At 42.6% G+C, this 17193-nt stretch overlaps 1 long non-coding RNA gene across 1 annotated transcript; it reads left to right on the forward strand.

Moving 5' to 3' along the window:
- The first annotated feature begins 1830 nt into the window (after nt 1-1830).
- LOC141502583 (uncharacterized) lies at nt 1831-9262 on the forward strand. The gene is made up of 3 exons (XR_012472596.1): nt 1831-1986; nt 3605-3764; nt 9091-9262. It is a non-coding gene; the product is annotated as an uncharacterized LOC141502583 (long non-coding RNA).
- The last annotated feature ends 7931 nt before the right edge of the window (nt 9263-17193 follow it).

The raw sequence follows: 17193 nt of genomic DNA on the forward strand, positions 1-17193 counted from the left end.
GACAAGAACTATGTTTTTGCCTTTCTTTGTACTTAGTGTATCCTTTTTTTTTTAAAAGTTTTTGCAAGGCAATGGGGTTAAGTGACTTGCCCAAGATCACACAGTTAGGTAATTATTAAGTATCTGAGATCAGATCTGAACTCAGGTCCTCCTGACTCCAGGGCTGGTGCTCTATCCACTGCGCCACCTAGCTGTCCCAATATACTTAATAATCGGTAGTTGATTATGACTAGGACTGCTTGGGCTTGGGTTTTGGTATTATTCCCTCCTTGTTTAGGAGGAATGCCTATAGGGTTTCCACAGAGAAGGGCAGCATATTTGCCCAATGGATCTTATGTCCTGTGTTCTGGAATGATTCTAGGTACCCTTGCCACACCAGGAGTGACCACCAAACATGGAGTGATCCATAGGTGATGTCACTCCTATGGGGATGTCTCACAGGCTCATATCGTCTCCCTGGAGGTATTAAAGAGTGTCATATGAATCTTGATCTACAAGCAGATCACCCACTCCTGTGACAAGTTCCTGAGAGAAGCTCACTCCTTAGGGCGAAGCTGGACCATTCCACTGGACTTCCAGGAAAGGGCAGGTATAACCGTTACATTGGCACAGGGCAGGAGGAAGGAGGCAGCTCCCAAAAGAAGTTAGCCACAGGATTTGCATACCAGGGCAGGGCTATTCTTCATCTGAGATGAGTCCATCTGAGAAACCAAGACCTGTTAAATCTTCCCTGGCTTAGGGTTGGGGAAAGGAAAAATTTCCATCAAGGAACTTCATTTCTTCATTCAACAAAGCTTCTGTGCTTACTGAGTGTCTGGTGTTTAGGGATGCAGAGAGAGGATGTCATTCAGTCCTTGCTCTTCAGGAGCTTAGATTCAGTCTGGGTAGACAAAACTTAGGAAATAACTAGGGAATAACCTTTGGGTCACACATTAATGAGTGTGAGAGGGTCTACAGTGCGCTAGAAACACAATTGCTGAGGGGATATGTAGAGAAGATCACTGCAAGGAGTGGAGCTAGTCAGTGGAAATTTCACAGATGGGGGTGAGGCTTAAACTGGGCCTTAAAGGAAATAAAGGGAGTGGGGGAAGTCATTCCCCTTCCCCCCCTTCCTGGTCCTCATGGACCGAGGTCTCAAGCACCCTCCCTCCCTCCTTGTTCTGATTAAAAGGTACCATGCTCCCCGCCCTGAGGCAGACCATTCACATGACCTCCCAGCTCATTTGGCAGCACTAGGGAGAAATCTGGCCCCGCAATCAGACTAAATGATGTGTTACCCTACACTTAATCTCCACCATCCGTCAAAATTCAGGGGCCTTGGCCTCAGCCCCTTGACAAGAGGCCTATAGTACCTGGGTAGGATTTCATCCAAGGAATGAATGCTAGTCTCCTAATTCTCCATCCATCTCAGCCCTCTGCAAACAGTTAAAAATTGAGCCAACACAGCATTCACTGCCAACCCAAATGAAAGCAGTGAGTCAGCAAAATAAAGACAGATGGCAGTGGATTAACTATAGAGGAGGCAATAAGGAAGCAGGCCTGCCTTAGACCCCTTCCCCAGAGCCTCTCCCAGCCATCAGAAGGGTCAATGAACTTGTAGAGTCACACCATTTGTAGGACTACAAGGAAATTTTGTGAACATCTTATCCAGTGCCTTCTCCATATTTCAATGGTTAGAACTAGGCCTGCATTTGGAGTTTGAGGACTCTTGGGTTTCTATATAAACTTTCTAGCTTTGTGACCTTGGGCAAGTCTGTTCACCTCCCTCGATTCCTATTTCTTCCTCTATCAGGACTCAATGTTCACTTAGTCTCCTTCGTCTCTAGGTCCCATAAGTCTTGACTGCTCAAGGGTTGATCATCCCCTCTGAGGATTATGCAGAGTTCTTACTTGTTCTCATCCTGATGTTTGCTTTGGGGAAATTTCACTAATCTCTCACCCCCTGATGAAAGGGAAGTGCCAAAGAGTTGAAACACTGAATCAGAGGTAAGGCAACTTTTTTCAAGGGGGGGGTGGAATCCAAGTTTCTCATGTGGGAGCATAGGTTGGAGATACTGGTGAGAGCACCTGGAGAGAAAGACTAACTGTTTTTGGGGTTTTTTTTTTTGCAAGGCAAATGGGGTTAAGTGGCTTGCCCAAGGCCACACAGCTAGGTAATTATTAAGTGTCTGAGACCGGATTTGAACCCAGGTACTCCTGACTCCAAGGCCGGTGCTTTATCCACTATGCCACCTAGCCACCCTGACTGTTTTTGGCAGACTTTAGTTAAGAGTAATAAGGTAGCACATTCCATGATGTGTTCAGATTGTTTTGAGGTCCAGGTGTTCTGGGGGAATCTCAGATGGGAGCAAATGGCAAAGAGGGATGGAATAGATAGATAAGTAAGAGTTGAAATCCTTTTCTAGAATAAAATTTTTGATTCTTCTAGGATTTTTAGGCATCTGTGTTGGCCTTCTTGCCTGTAAGTATAGTATACATTTTTCCCAAAGATGCTTTTCTCCATTACCCAAAGTAAAACCCCATGTTATCCTAAGCTAAAGTAGAGATCGAATTACACAGGTGGAATTTGGACCCCAGTCATTAAATCTGCATTCAAATCTTAGCTCTGCCCTTTAATGTGATCATGAACAAATCATTTTTCCTCTCTGGGACTCAATTTTGTCATCTGTAAAATGATGGGATTTGGACTCAATGTCTAAATTCCATTCCATCCCTAGGGTTTGGGGATCTTTGGTTCAACTTTGTTGGTTTATTCTATCAATTGCTTGATTAGCTACTAGTGGAAGGCACAACGGTGTGGCAAAATGACCGTTATTCTGAGAGTCAGGAGCCCCGGGTGCAAATGTCTGCTATGACATTTACCTTTTGTCCTTCAAAAAATTACTTTACCTCTTAGGGTCTCAGTTTCTTCCTCTGAATCAAACAATTAACCCAACTAAGGAGGAAGAGAGGAAATACTATGTGTTTTATTTGTGTGTGTGTGTGTGTGTGTGTGTGTGTGTGTGTGTGTCTTTGTGTAGGCAACATGCTTTCTGAGTACATAGCTTTTATTGAGTCAACAAACCGATCCAGACTTTGCCTACAATATTTCTCTGATGTGTTTGTCATTTCCCAAGGTTGTCCTGATGTTCTTCAAAGCTGAGTACACACACACACACACACACACACACACACACACACACACACACACACACAAGTTCAAGTTACCAACTCAAAATCAGTCAATGAAAGCAAGATAATCTTGGATGTCTATTGGCTTCTTCCCCCATGACTTCAGAGTCCTTCAGACTCTCCTTTAGAGAGGCCCCTATCTGGGGGCAGGAGGCCCTCTGGTCCTAGTCAGAAAGTTTTTTCCATTACTGTCTTCAGCAATTTTTAAGGTTGAACAGTGGGAATGCACAAGGACACAGAATCACTCATTTGAAAAGGTAGCCCAGAGGTCAACTCATCTCACCTATGCCCACCTTTACGGTGGTGCTGAGCATTATATCTTGTGATCCATGGTGCCTAATATTTGCTTTTGAACAGTCATCTGGTGCAATATAAATGATGATTTTTATAAGGGTGTTTGGTACCTAAGTCCAGTTTTGTTTGGGAGTCATAGAATCATGGATTTGGAGCTGGAAGAGACTTCAGGGATCATCTGGTTCAACTCACTATTTTCACCAAAGAAGAAACTGAAGGCCAGAAGATGGGAAATCACTTGGGAAACTTTACATAAAGGAGACAAGTGAAGGAAGGCAAGAAGGAGAAGGAATGGTGAGGTAAGAATTGGAAATCCTGTCTAGAATACAATTTGGGGGCTGATGAACTACCTAGCAAGTACATAAAGGATAGGTGTTGATTTTGGACTTTGGGTGTCCTTGGTACATAGCCAGTCATTAGATATTTGTTGAATGGAGTTTTCTTGGGGCTTGCAAGTCTCCTGGCCATTAGTTCAGTTCTCCTTCCATTGTTCTGCCCTACTTCCCCTTTTGTAAACGAACACCAGAGAAGACCAGACTAAAAGAGTGAAGTTGCAGCTTGGGGAAGGGATCTTCAAGTATGGCAAATTGGGGCAAATCCCCTTTTGTGCTCAGTTTTCCAAGGGGCCCCTTGCAGCTGTGGGGATCAGGCAGCTGGGAGTTGCCTGGAAACGAGAAGAGCAGGCGGTCAAGTCGAAGGCTGGGGTGCCACCAACTGGTATGATTAAAGGACCCAGGGTTTTTGTGCTTCATCACCCCCTTCCCAAGGCTGAGCAAGAAAAGACAGGATTGGGACCACAGGTCTTGTACCAAACACCTTTCTCTTGCTGCCCTTTCCTTTTTGTGTTCTTACCTCCTCCTTTTTCCTTGCATGTCCAATTTAGGTGTCCACTTTAACCACATTTCCCTGAAAGAAAACAAATTCAGGGGCAGGTGACCATAGTTACAAACTATTGGAAAAACCTTCCAATTTCAGATTCTTCTCAACTGCTTTCCCATTGTTGGTCCCTTTCACCAACCCTGGGAGGGACAAAGGTCCAGAAACTTAGATGAACTGAATCTTAATTCAGACTGAGAACATGCCATGGTTCAAGGAGCACTGGATTTGGAGCCAGATGACTTGACCCTTGACTCTCGGCTTTGCTACTTACTCCTTGTAAGACCTAAGCAAGTCATTTGACCTTCCTGGGCCTCATTTTTCATATGTATAAAATGAGAAAATTGGACTAGAGGACTACTAAGACCCTTTCCAGGTCCCATATCTAAGATCTTTGCCTGGAAGGGGCCCTTATAGGCCATCTAGTCTGGTCTCCTCAGTGGGATAATGGCAAATCAAGTCCCTGAGGGGGGAAGGTATTTGTCTAAAGCTGTTCAGTTGTAAGTGGTAGAGCCAGCACTTGAGGCCAGGTCTCCTAAAACCCAGTGACTCAGTACCCTTCTACTGCAGCAGGTGGCTCCCTCAGTCGAGGAGTCTATTCTCAAATACTGAGGACAACAAGCACTAGATGGCAACTCTCCATCCATTCTTCATACCAACATCCCCACTGACAGTAGGTTAAATTTACTCCCCCCCAACTGGCCCTGATGTTTCTTGGATTTTTGGTGTGCTTCCACTTCATCCCAGTTCCTTCCTCTGCTTTCCTTGGACTTCCCTACTAACCACAGAAGTTTCCAGAAGAAAACCCAGAGAAGCAATGCATAGGTGTTGCCAAATTCATAAAATACAATGTCAGTTCAGATTTTCAAAACACATCCTGGACAGAAATAATCAAAACACAAGGTCAGGAAAGAGTAAGAAGGGGAGGTCCAGTTGGGGAGCCTGGAAAAGGGGAGTGTAGGTTAGAGACAAAGGGCTTCACCAAGGGGTATGGTGTGAAATGGGAGGCTTTGAAGCTGTTTGTATTATCTTTCTGGAACCCAGGATTTCAGTGGCTTCCACTGAATGTCCAATGCTTGTCCCTGAGAGGTATAAGGGACAGAAGGGATGGAACAATGAGAGACTGGGCAGTATAGGGAGAGGAAAGATGACTTAGAGAAAAGGATGGTGATATAGTAAGGGGAAGGGTGGTATCATGAGAGATTGGATGGGATAGTAAGAGATTAAGGTATAGTGTAGGAAGGGGAGCAAGATGATGGTATAGTGAAGGGTGTAGGGAGGGAGGAAGGCAAGAAGGTGGTGCAGTGAAAAGTTGAGAGGTGTAGAGAGAGGCATGATGTAATGAGGGGGTAAGATGATGATGTATTGAGGGGCAAGGTGATATTCAAGGTGGTGTTGCAAATGATATAGGGAAAGGCATCTTACTCCCCCACTAAACCATCATCATAATAAATGAATTATTTGTATAATTTAATTAGAAATGATTGAACAATGGGCTTTCCTCAGACCTTGAACAACAGAAGGTATAGTAAAGAATCTTCTGGAAGGAAGGCAAGTTGTTTTTGATGATTATTGTCCATTCTCTTCATCAAAAGCTCCCCAAAGGGACAGGCTGATGACTCCCAGGGACAGTGTGGTGCAGTGGAATGTCTACTGGCTTTTGTCAAAAAGCTAGAATATATATCCCAGCTCTGCCACTTCCTACCTGGTGGGCCTTAGATGAGTCCCTTCCATGGTTTGGGCCTTGGTATTTTCCTCTGTAAAATGAGAGGGCTGCACTTGGCCCATTGCTGAGGTCTTTGACATTCTCAGACTTTCTAGGACCCTCTAATCTCAAACCCAGCTGGGATTGTAAAGGAAAGGCAGTAACCCTGGATACTTGTCCTTGGTGCCCTCATGAGGGTGCTGTTCACAATGGCTTTGAATACCCACTGGGGGAGAAGTGACTTTATCAGGAAAATTGTAAGGATAGGAAAGGCTGAAGTTGGGCAGTTAGTGCTCCCTAAAATTAAGGGGTAGGGTGTGTGTGTGTGTGTGTTTGTGTGTGTGTGTCTGTCTGTATGTATGTATCTGTGCCTGTGTGTTCATACTGGGATGAGACAGCTACTCTGAAACCGTTCAAGGGGTTCTAGGACTATGTTTTCTCTTAAGAATAGGGCTCACTGGATTTGGAGCTCCAAAGGTCCTGGCTCATTGTTTAAGTGAACTCCCAGAATGAGTTGTGAGGTTCTTTCAGCAAATTCCTGCTTCAGAACCTTCTTTTGAGGAGACCTGTGCTTGAAATTGAGACTGTTAAGAAAGTGGAATTGTTTGGTATCCATTTATTTAGCTTAAATAAATGGAATGAGGGCAGTTAGGTAGCGGAGTGGGTAGAGCATTGGCCCTGGAGTCAGGAGGACCTGAGTTCAAATCCAGCCTCAGATACTTAATAATTACCTAGCTGTGTCACCTTGGGCAAGTCACTTAACCCCATTGCTTTGAAAAAACAGAACAACCCCCCCCAAATAAATGGAATTACTGCTTACTACCCCAAAGTTCTGTTTCTTCAAATAGTATCAGAAGAAACCAGCTGCTTTTCAAAAGAAGCATTTTGTGGGGCAGCTAGGGGTCACAGTAGATAGAGCCCTGGCCCTGGAGTCAGGAGGACCTGAGTTCAAATACAACCTCAGACACTTAATAATTACCTAGCTGTATGACCTTGGGCAAGTCACTTAACCCCATTGTCTTGCAAAAAGAAAAAAATCCATTATGTAGTGTTAAAGAAACTTAATGCAGTAAAGAGAGTGTATGTAAAATATTGGGCAATCCTCTTTAGAACTTAGTTTCCACAGCTTTAAAATGGACTATATTGGGCAGGTAGGTGACACAGTGGATAGAACACTGTTCTTGGAATCGGGAAGACTCATCTTTCTTAGTTCAAATTTGACCTCAGACACTTCCTACTATGTGACTCTGAGCAAATCACTTCACCCTATTTGTTTCAGTTTCCTCATCTGTAAAATGAGCTGGAGAAGGAAATGGCAAACCACTCCAGTGTCTTTGCCAAGAAAACTCCAAATGGGGTTATAAAGCAGAGGACAGGACTGTAATGACTGAACAACAAAGCAATTCTGGTAGACCTCTAAGGTCCCTTTCTGACATGTATTAAGAGGGAACTCATTTCACTGCCTTTCATTTGTGGTGTCCCAGAACAGGGTCAGAAAGTACATGGAAACCCAATAGACACCAAAGATGCCTTCCTTTGGCATGGCTTTGAAGGCCTTCCTCTTTAGGTTCCATCCTTCCTATCTTGCTTCATCTCACAGAATCTCAGAGGCCACTGAAGCCAATCTAGCCATACCTGCCCAAGAATTCCCTCTCCAACATCCCTAACAAGTGGGCATCAGCCTTGGTTTGAACATTTAGTGAGGGGAAACTTAGCACCTCCTAAGAAAACCCAGTCTACTTTAGCATAACTCCAATTGTTACAATTTTTTCCCATTTTATTTAAGCCCTAAAATTTTCTTTATCGAGAGAGATAGAGAGAGAGAGGGAGAGAGAGAGAGAGAGAGATTTTCTCTTTCAAACCTTAACATCTTCCTCTACCCATTGTTTCCAGTTCTACACTGGGTGGCCAAATCCTGTCCTGCCTCTTCTTTAGGCAACCAATTCTCCTTGATACTCACAAATACAGTTATTCCCAACAATATCTCTCCCTATCTGAGAATGCCCTCTTCTACCTTTTCTCTTATCCAAATCTTGCCCAGTTTTCAAAACAGCTCAGATCCCATCTCTTCAGGGAAACTCCCTGTCTACTTCAGCCCTCACTCTGCTCCCTGTCCTCTGAATATTTAAAGTACTCATTGCCTTGACTACAAAAATTAGCAGTGACGCTTATATTGTTATGTGTTCACAGAATCCCAAAATCTTCCATTGGGAAGGAACCTAAAAGGCCATGTAGTGTGCTAATCAGAAATCTTTTCATTCTCTAGGGTCGAATGGTTATTCAGGCTCCTTTCCTCTATTTCCACAGAGGCACGGTTATACCACATAGTCTCTAAGGTCCTGGGAGTACCTGTCAATCCATGATCCATGAGCCCTGAGGAATTCTTTTTTTTTTTTTTTAAGTTTTTGCAAGGCAAACAGGGTTAAGTGGCTTGCCCAAGGCCACACAGCTAGGTAATTATTAAGTGTCTGAGGCTGGATTTGAACTCAGGTACTCCTGACTTCAGGGCCAGTGCTCTATCCACTGTACCACCTAGCCGCCCTGAGGAATTCTTTTTTAAAATGTTTATTTGTTTTTTCCAACAACATGCAATAGGAGTTTTTACCAATCTTTTTTTTTTTGGCAAGGCAATGGGTTTAAGAGACTTGCCCAAGGTCACATAGCTAGGCAATTAAGTGTCTGAGGCCGAATTTGAACTCAGGTCCTCTGGTCTCCAGGGCCAGTGCTCTATCTACTGCACCACCTAGCTGCTCCTTCAATCATTTTTTTTTACAACATTTTGAGTTTTAGGCCTTGAGGAATTCTTGGGGAAATTTCTTTTATTGACACTCCCAAATCTGCAAGATAAAAGGATTTGCTTCATGTTTATTCCTTGAAAACAATACAAAAAGAAGAACTAAATAGCCCTTATGGTCATACAACTTTGGTAGCTTGTCGATGTTCTCCTCTCCCCTGTCTTCCTTGTTCCAATTGCAATTCATTTGCCTTGATATTTTTGAGAACCATAGTAATTGAACATTTCCTTCCTTTCTCTTTCTAAAAAGGGAATTTCTCAATGGCTGCAGTTCAAGCTGTAGGTCTCTCCATAAGGTCAAGGAAAGTCAGTGAGAAGAAGCCCCTTGATTTCTTCATTTTTCCTGGTCTATGAACTCTTCTGCCTCCATAGATCCTGTGAGTATGTATGTTATTCTGCCAGGGCTTTTACTCCTATTGTTGGGAGGTAATATCTTTGGCTTCTTTAGGTCAGTTGGTTTTCTTTGTGCATATATGGTACCTGATTGGATAATTATTTAATGAATAATTGTTACTGATTAAACAAGAGGAGTCTCAAGAGAGATTAAATTCATGTGTACATTCATTTGTTCATTCATCAAACATTTATTGAGACAAAAAATATAGAAAACTTTTTAGGTGTTAGGGAAATAACAGAGTTTAGTGAAGTCACAGTTTCTTCCATCAGGGAGCTCCCAGTCTGATAGGGGGATAAGATAGTGGCATAAATCACTAACCTTACCAACTTTACAAGCTGGAATGCATTAGAGAGGGACAAAGAAAATGCCAAGAGATGTCATTGGACAAGGTTGGCACTAACTGGAAGATTAGGGCAAGTTAAGTAAAGGAAGTGGATTTTTCTCTGGGTTTTAAAGGGTGCTCAGGACTTCAAACTATCGTCTGGCATAGAGATTAGTTCAAGGTTAGGATACAAGAAACAGAAGATTCCAGATCTGAAGCGCAGGGACCTCTTGAAGAGCCAAGAGCGGATGAGCTCAGCTTGGCTAGAGACAATGCAAAATGCTGAGGGATCTTGGCCAAAGGGCTCTGGCCCAAGAACAAACTAGATTCAAAGAGTTAGCCAAAGCTATGCAGACCCAGGGAATGGGGGAAAGATTTATCTCTTCACTGGCCCACCTCTGAACTTTAGATCTAATCTATGAATTTGCTTGCTTCTTTAGAGATAGCTTGTTCCCTGATAGATACCTGAAATGAAGTTGTCCACAAAGACACTGACCTGAGAGCATATTGTTGGGGATGAAGGAAGGAGAATATGGAAGTCTGAATTCACAAAAAACATAACTGAGGAGGAGAAGAAGGGAGAGCTGCCTAAAAAGACCAAAGTAGATATAAAGGAAAATCCAGTAGGTTAGATTTTTGAAATTTGTACAGAAAATGGAAGCAAAAACAGGCAAAAAAAGATGAATACAAAAGGGTGACAAAAGGGTCTTTTGTATTCAGATGGCATTGAAATTTGGAAAGGCAAGCTAAGGATAACAAAAAGGCAATGCATTAACTTTATGGAGGAAAAGAAGAGAATGAGACTAGGCATAGGACTGCTGCCTGGGGTAGATGGGAGAATGATAATGGACAATGAAGAGAAAGCAGATCTGCTCAACTCTAATTTTGCTTCTCTTTTCTCTTCCAAGGGAAATAATATTTCCATTGGAAAGGATAAAAAAAATGCCTTGAAAGTTGTGAAGATAACAGGGAGCTAGACTTGATGACTGTATTCACCAGGTCCAGATGAACTATAATCCTAGAGAATTGACCAGTATGAATGTGGAGACACTGTCGGTGATATTTGAAAAACCATGGAGAATGAAAGAGGTGCCACAAGTTGAGAGTAGGTCCCCATTTTCAAAAAAGGGACGAGCATGGAGTGTGCCCAAGTCAGGGACCTTGACTTAGATTGCTTTGAAAATTCTAGAATGTATTTTCATCTTTAGAATATCTTATTAAAGGGATGGTTAGTAAACACTTAGAAAAAGAAGCTGTAATTGCAAAGTACCAGCAGAGCTTCATCAAGAACAGGTTCTATTAGACTGATCTCATTTGCTTTCTGGACAGATTTAGACAGATCAGGGGAATGTTGTAGATCCAGGTGACCTAGAAAGCATCTCTCATGCTATTTTTTGGGACATGTTGGAAAGATATGGGCTAGACAATAAATAAAGTTAGGAAAATTGAAACTAGTTGAATGGCTGAATCCAAAGAGTGAGTCATTAATGATTTGATGTCTGTTTGCAATGAGGTCTCCAGTGGAGAGCCTCAGAGATCTGTGCTAGGCCCTGTGCTGTTTGACATTTTTATCACTGACTTGGATAAAGATGGCATATTTTATCAGCTTTGTGGATGACACAAAGCTGAGAGGTATAGCTAGCTCATTTGGGTGACATAAAAATCATCCAACAAGGTCTTGACAGGCTAGAATGTTGGCACCAGTCTAAGATGAAATTTAATAGGCACAGATATAGTCATAGGATTATAGATTTGGAGTTGGAAGGATCCTTAGAGGTCATCAAAGCTAACCTTCTCATTTTACAGATGAGGAAACTAAAGCCCAGAGTGGTTAAGGGAGATGCCTAAATTCACATAGGAAGTACGAGGCAGTGCCAGGATTTGAAGCTGGGGCCTCTGACTCTAAATTTGATACTCTTTTTCCATCGAACCACACTGCCTCCTAAGTCCAACTCTTAGATTTGCAACAACCAGATGGGGAAGGAGTGACTAGCTAGTAGCTGTTTTGACAAGATTTATTATTGGTTTTTATGGACTGCAATCTCAGTACCAATTGCTAGTGTGATAAGGTGACCCAGAAAACTCTAAAGAGGCACAGTCCTCAGAGCTAGGGCAGAGTAGTCTTGCTGTACTGATCCAGTGGCAATTGAAATTGTGTTTGATCCTTGGTACTCCATTTTAGGAAAGAGATTGATGAGCTGGAAAATGTCCAGGAGATGGCAATCAATATCATGAAGGCACTAACATCATCCTGTGCGAGTTTTCATTGAAAGAATTACCAATGTTTGTGTGGAAAAGAGAAGACTTAGAGGGGACGGGTACAGTCTGCTTCTGTGGTCCCTCTGTCTAATTGACTGGTTCCTCCCAGAACCTCCATTTTAAGAAAGGCCCAGATGTCCCCATGTCTTCCTCTCTATGTTCTACTACTGAGTCTCCAGATTTTCTTTACCATGCCCTTGTACTGGGTATTTTGCCTGCCCTTTCTCCCCTTCTCAATTCCTGTTTTATTGTCTTCTCTTTTAGAATGTAAACTCCTTGAGGGCAAGGACTATCTGCTTGAATTTGCATTCCTGGTTCTTACACTGTGCCTTCATAAAGGCCTCTTGACTTGATTTACAAGAATTGGGTTCAAGTAATTGTAGGGTGGACATGTGGAAGAGGGAGTAGACCCTTTCTGCTTGTCCAAAGAGGGCAGATTTCCGCTCCATGTAAGGGAAATCTTGACAATCCCAACTTAGCTTTGGAGACTACTCCTTGCAATAATTCCCAAACTTTCAGATACCAGGAGAAACAAAGTTGAATGGGTTGACTCAGGAGATACTAGGTCTGACAGCCTTCCAGGCAACACTTCCTAGAAGCTGTTTATTAGGAACATTTGTAGGGAAGAAAATGAAGGGAACAAGGTTTTCTTGTGCCAGTCAATATGTTAATGTTCTGTAGATATTATTAAAATGTTCTTCAGCTATTATCTCATTTGATTGTTCCAGTAACCCTATGAAGTAGGTGCTATGATTTATCTCTGTTTTATAGTTGAAGAAACTGAGGCAAACAGGCTCAATAATTTAATTTACCCAACATCATGTAGCTAGTAAGTGCCTGGGGTCTGATTTGAACTCAAGTCTTCCTGATTCTAGGTTCCATCAGCCCCTCCTTATAGGAGGTATTTTTATTTTGGTGCATATTGGACTTGGTGGCTTTGTGATCCCTTCCAACTCTGTGGTTTCTGTGAATAGAGAAGAGGTTCCTGAGATGTCTGGCTGGGTAAATTGTCAAATAATAGAACAGGGTCTATAAGGGGATGACTTGTACTGGACCCACCTTTGATGCTAATGCCTTTGGAAATGGTGACGGAACAGTAGAAAGTAAGGGATAACTTAAGGTTCTCTTGCCATTTCCGTAAGCCCAAGCTTCCCCCCTTCCCAGGATGCCTGAAATGATGGGACTCTGTATCATCAGCTCTATGTCATCTGCAAATAGGAGCACTATGAGAACCGTAACATATATAGGAAATGACACTTCCATCTGTATATTCTCTTTCTTTTTTTTTTTGGCAAGGCAATGGGGTTAAGTGACTTGCCCAAGGTCACACAGCTAAGTGTCTGAGGCCAAATTTGAACTCAAGTCATCCTGACTCCAGGGCTTGTGCTCTATCCAATGTGCAACCTAGCTGCCCTTCCATCTGCATATTCTCCATGACTGTGATGGACATTTTTAGCATGTCTATGGCTTATTTTCTGCTATGTAGTATGTTGGCCAGATCAAGTTAGAATCAGATGGGCAGCTCCGTGAATTAGCCCTTCAGCATCCATATCTTGGTCAGTTACTGCAGGTGAGCATTGAGCTGGGTCAAGAATTAAGGAGGAGGAGGAGGAGGAGGAGGAGGAGGAGGAGAGCAGGCAGGGTCGCTTGGAGAATTTTGAACAATACATTCCATGAGCATAGGTTTTCCCCTGACTTTTAAAAAGCCTAGCTTTTAGAATGTCAGTAGTCTCCCAAAGAAGCTAGAACAGCACAAGCTCAGCCAAATCAGAATTTCTGAGCAAAGGAGATGTATAAGCAGGCTGCAGCATATTCAGAACAAAGACTTCAGTGTAAGAAGTGGCACCTGAATGCTCATCAGGGGCATGTGCAGTCAGAAAAGGAAGTGGGCCAGTCATACAAGCCACCTCCATGCAAGCCACATGAAAAAGCACTGTGCTAAGCACCAGTCAAAGAAACATGAAGGAGAAGATCCTTGTTCCAGGGAGTTTACATTCCAATAGGGAAAGACAAACCATGATCAAGAGTGATGGCCAAGGGGGCAGCTAGGTGGTACAAGTGGATAGAGCACCGGCCCTGGAGTCAGGAGGACCTGAGTTCAAATTCAACCTCAGACACTTAATGATTGCCTTGCTGTGTGACCTTGGGTAAATCACTTAATCTTAATGTCTTAAATAAATAAAAATTTTAAAAAAGAATGATTGCTGGGGGAAGCTAGGTATCACAGTGTATAGAGCATTGGTCCTGGATTCAGGAGGTCCTGAGTTCAAATGTGGCCTTCGATACTTAAAACTTACGTAGCTGTGTGATCTTGGGCAAGGCACTTAACTCCACTGCCTTGCAAAAAAATAAACAAACAAAAAAAGAGTGGGGGCTAAAGAAGGAAACTTTGGTCTGAGGAGTCACCAAGATGGTGAGTTGATGAATAGGGCACTAAATTGATATGCTCTTTCCAAAAGTATTATTGATTTCATTATTGTACTTAGTGTAAGTTATGTACAAAGGGATGTAAGGGAATACACAGCCAAGGGGATTTCTATGCACTGCCATATAATGGCAAGAAGACCTGGATGACTAGCTAGATGGGTAGATGAGTAGGTCAGGTAAAGAATGGTCTGGTGCCTGGAGCCTGCTGTTTCATCTAGTGGACTAAGTGGGCTAGTTTATACTCAATCAAAGAGGCTGGGCCCTAAAGCCGAAGCCCCAAAGACAAATAGATTTATGGAAAATTGGGAACAAGACTCTCACAGTATGAGAAGGTATGGATGGGTTACATTTTTGACCATTGGAAGGAATATCCACATTTATGTGATCACTGACCTACTGAAGTTTTAAAGATTTTACTTATTTTGAATTTTACAATTTTCCCCCTAATCTTACTTCCCTTCCCCTATTCCCCCCACAGAAGGCAATTTTCCAGTCTTTACATTGTTTCCATGGTATACATTGATCCAAATTGAGTGTGGTAAGAGAGAAATCACATCCTTAAGGAAGAAACATAAAGTATAAGAGATAGCAGGATCAGACAAGAAGATATCAGTTTTTTTTTCCTAAATTAAAGGTAATAGTCCTTGGTCTTTGTTCAAATTCCACGGCTCTTTCTCTGGATACAGATGGTATTCTCCATCACAGACAACCCAAAATTGTACCTGATTGTTGCACTGATGAAATGAGCAAGTCCATCAAGGTTGATCATCACCCCCATGTTGCTGTTAGGGTGTACAGTGTTTCTCTGGTTCTGCTCATCTCACTCAGCATCAGGTCATGCAAATCCCTCCAGGCTTCCCTGAATTCCCATTCCTCCTGGTTTCTAATAGAACAATAGTGTTCCATGGCATACATATACCACAGTTTGCTAAGCCATTCCCCAATTGAAGGACATTTACTTTACAATTCTTTGCCACCACAAACAGGGCTGCTATGAACATCTTTGTACAAGTGATGTTCTTACCCTTTTTCATCATCTCTTCAGGGTATAGACTCAGTATCTCCTGAAGTTTCAAAAGACATTCTTATTTTTATATTAATTTTTTCAAAAGCCTAGGCTATTTTCTCTTTTTTATAGACATTGACATATCTGACTGGTTGCCCCGGTGGAACCTGGGAACTTCCATACCTGGAACCCTCATGTCAGATCCTCTTAGGTACATTGAAAAGCTCCCTTTACAAGCAGTTGGACTCAGGGTTTTGTAAAAAGAGAAGAGTTTTATTTATGGAATAAAGGACATAGAAAAGACTCACCTCTGAGCTGATAGAAAAATTAGTCCCCTCTCCCTTTGATTCTTTGCTCCACCCCCACTAAGGAATACCCTTGATTTATAGGAAGTAGGATGTCTCTTGTTTGTTCTTGCACATTGGAGTTTTGATGCCATTGTTGCTCTGTTCTCCCAAAGAACAGTGGATCCTTTTGGGGACCTGTTAGTATCCATTACTCCTAGAAAGAAACTTTTCTTTTTCTCTCTGCTATCCTTGCTCTTAGGAGTGATTTTGGGGCTCTCCAGTATTCAGTTCTCTTCCAGGAGATGGTACCACTGCTAAAGTAACTCACTGTGGAAATATTGCACTTGGAGCCTCAACTGAGAGTGTTAAGAGGGTTTTTTCCCCCCTGTTTCCAATATGAGTGCTGCAAATCTATTTAAAGCTTGTGCTATTTCACATTAAAATCCCACCCTTCTCACAGAGAATTTCTTTAGATGACTATGGGAATATCTCTTTTATGGACTTTTCAAAGAAGTCTGTGTTGTGCATTCTGGTCTAGTCTAGAACCATTTATCTCCTCCTCCCTCTCCCAGCACCTGGGTAGATATCATTCCACTCTAGTCTAGAACCATTTATCTCCTCCCTCTCCCAGCACCTGGGTAGATATCATTCCGCTCTAGTCTAGAACCATTTATCTCCTCCCTCTCCCAGCACCTGGGTAGATATCATTCCACTCTAGTCTAGAACCATTTATCTCCTCCCTCTCCCAGCACCTGGGTAGATATCATTCCGCTATTGACAGCACCTCCTAGACTCTTTTGGGATTCAGAGAAGCACCTATGCACTTTGTTCTTTTGTTTTTTGTTCTTCAAGACAATGGGGTTAAGTGACTTCCCAAGGTCACACAGCTAGGTTAATTATTATGTGTCTGAGGTTGGATTTGAACTTAGGTCCTCCTGACTCCAGGATCTGTGCTCTATTCACTGTACCACCTAGCTGCCCCTGTGCTTTCTTTCTCTCGTTTTTCTTTAGGATGGTTGTGCCAGGTTATGCAAATTATGTCAGTCTGTATCTCTGGACACTGCCTGTTGTTTATCTCTTCTACCTGGGAATTTTAACAATACTCAACATGCCCAAAATGGAACTCACAATTCCTTCCCTTCTCTCTCCCTCCAACTCCTGCTACTCCTATATACTTCCCTATTTTTGTTGAGGATACTACCATCTCATCAGTCACTCAGACTGCAGCCTTGGGGTCATCCTTGACATTTCCCTCTCTGTTCCATTGCCAACCCTTTTTGATTTTACCTCTATCATATCTCTCTCCCATCCATCACCCTCTCCCTACTACTCCCCACCCCTTCTTTCAACTTTTAATTCAGGCCCTTAATAACTCTCACTTGAGCTATTGTAATAGTCTCTTCATCGGTCTCACTGCATCTAGTATCTCTACTCCCCAATCCATCTTCCTCACTGTCATCTTCTTTTAGGGCACCAACTTTCCTCTGGTGTTTCCTCCCTCAAAAACCCATATGAACTCTGGAATAAGGTACCAACTCTCCAGCTTAGTTCTCTAGGACCTCCATGATGTGACTGTAATCTTTCTTTCCAGATTTATTTCATGCACATTGCGTTCCAGCCAAATGCGGCTAATAGCTATTCTCAGACCTTGGCAT

Source organism: Macrotis lagotis, chromosome X (genome assembly GCF_037893015.1).
Source record: "Macrotis lagotis isolate mMagLag1 chromosome X, bilby.v1.9.chrom.fasta, whole genome shotgun sequence".
Lineage (NCBI taxonomy): Eukaryota > Metazoa > Chordata > Mammalia > Peramelemorphia > Peramelidae > Macrotis > Macrotis lagotis.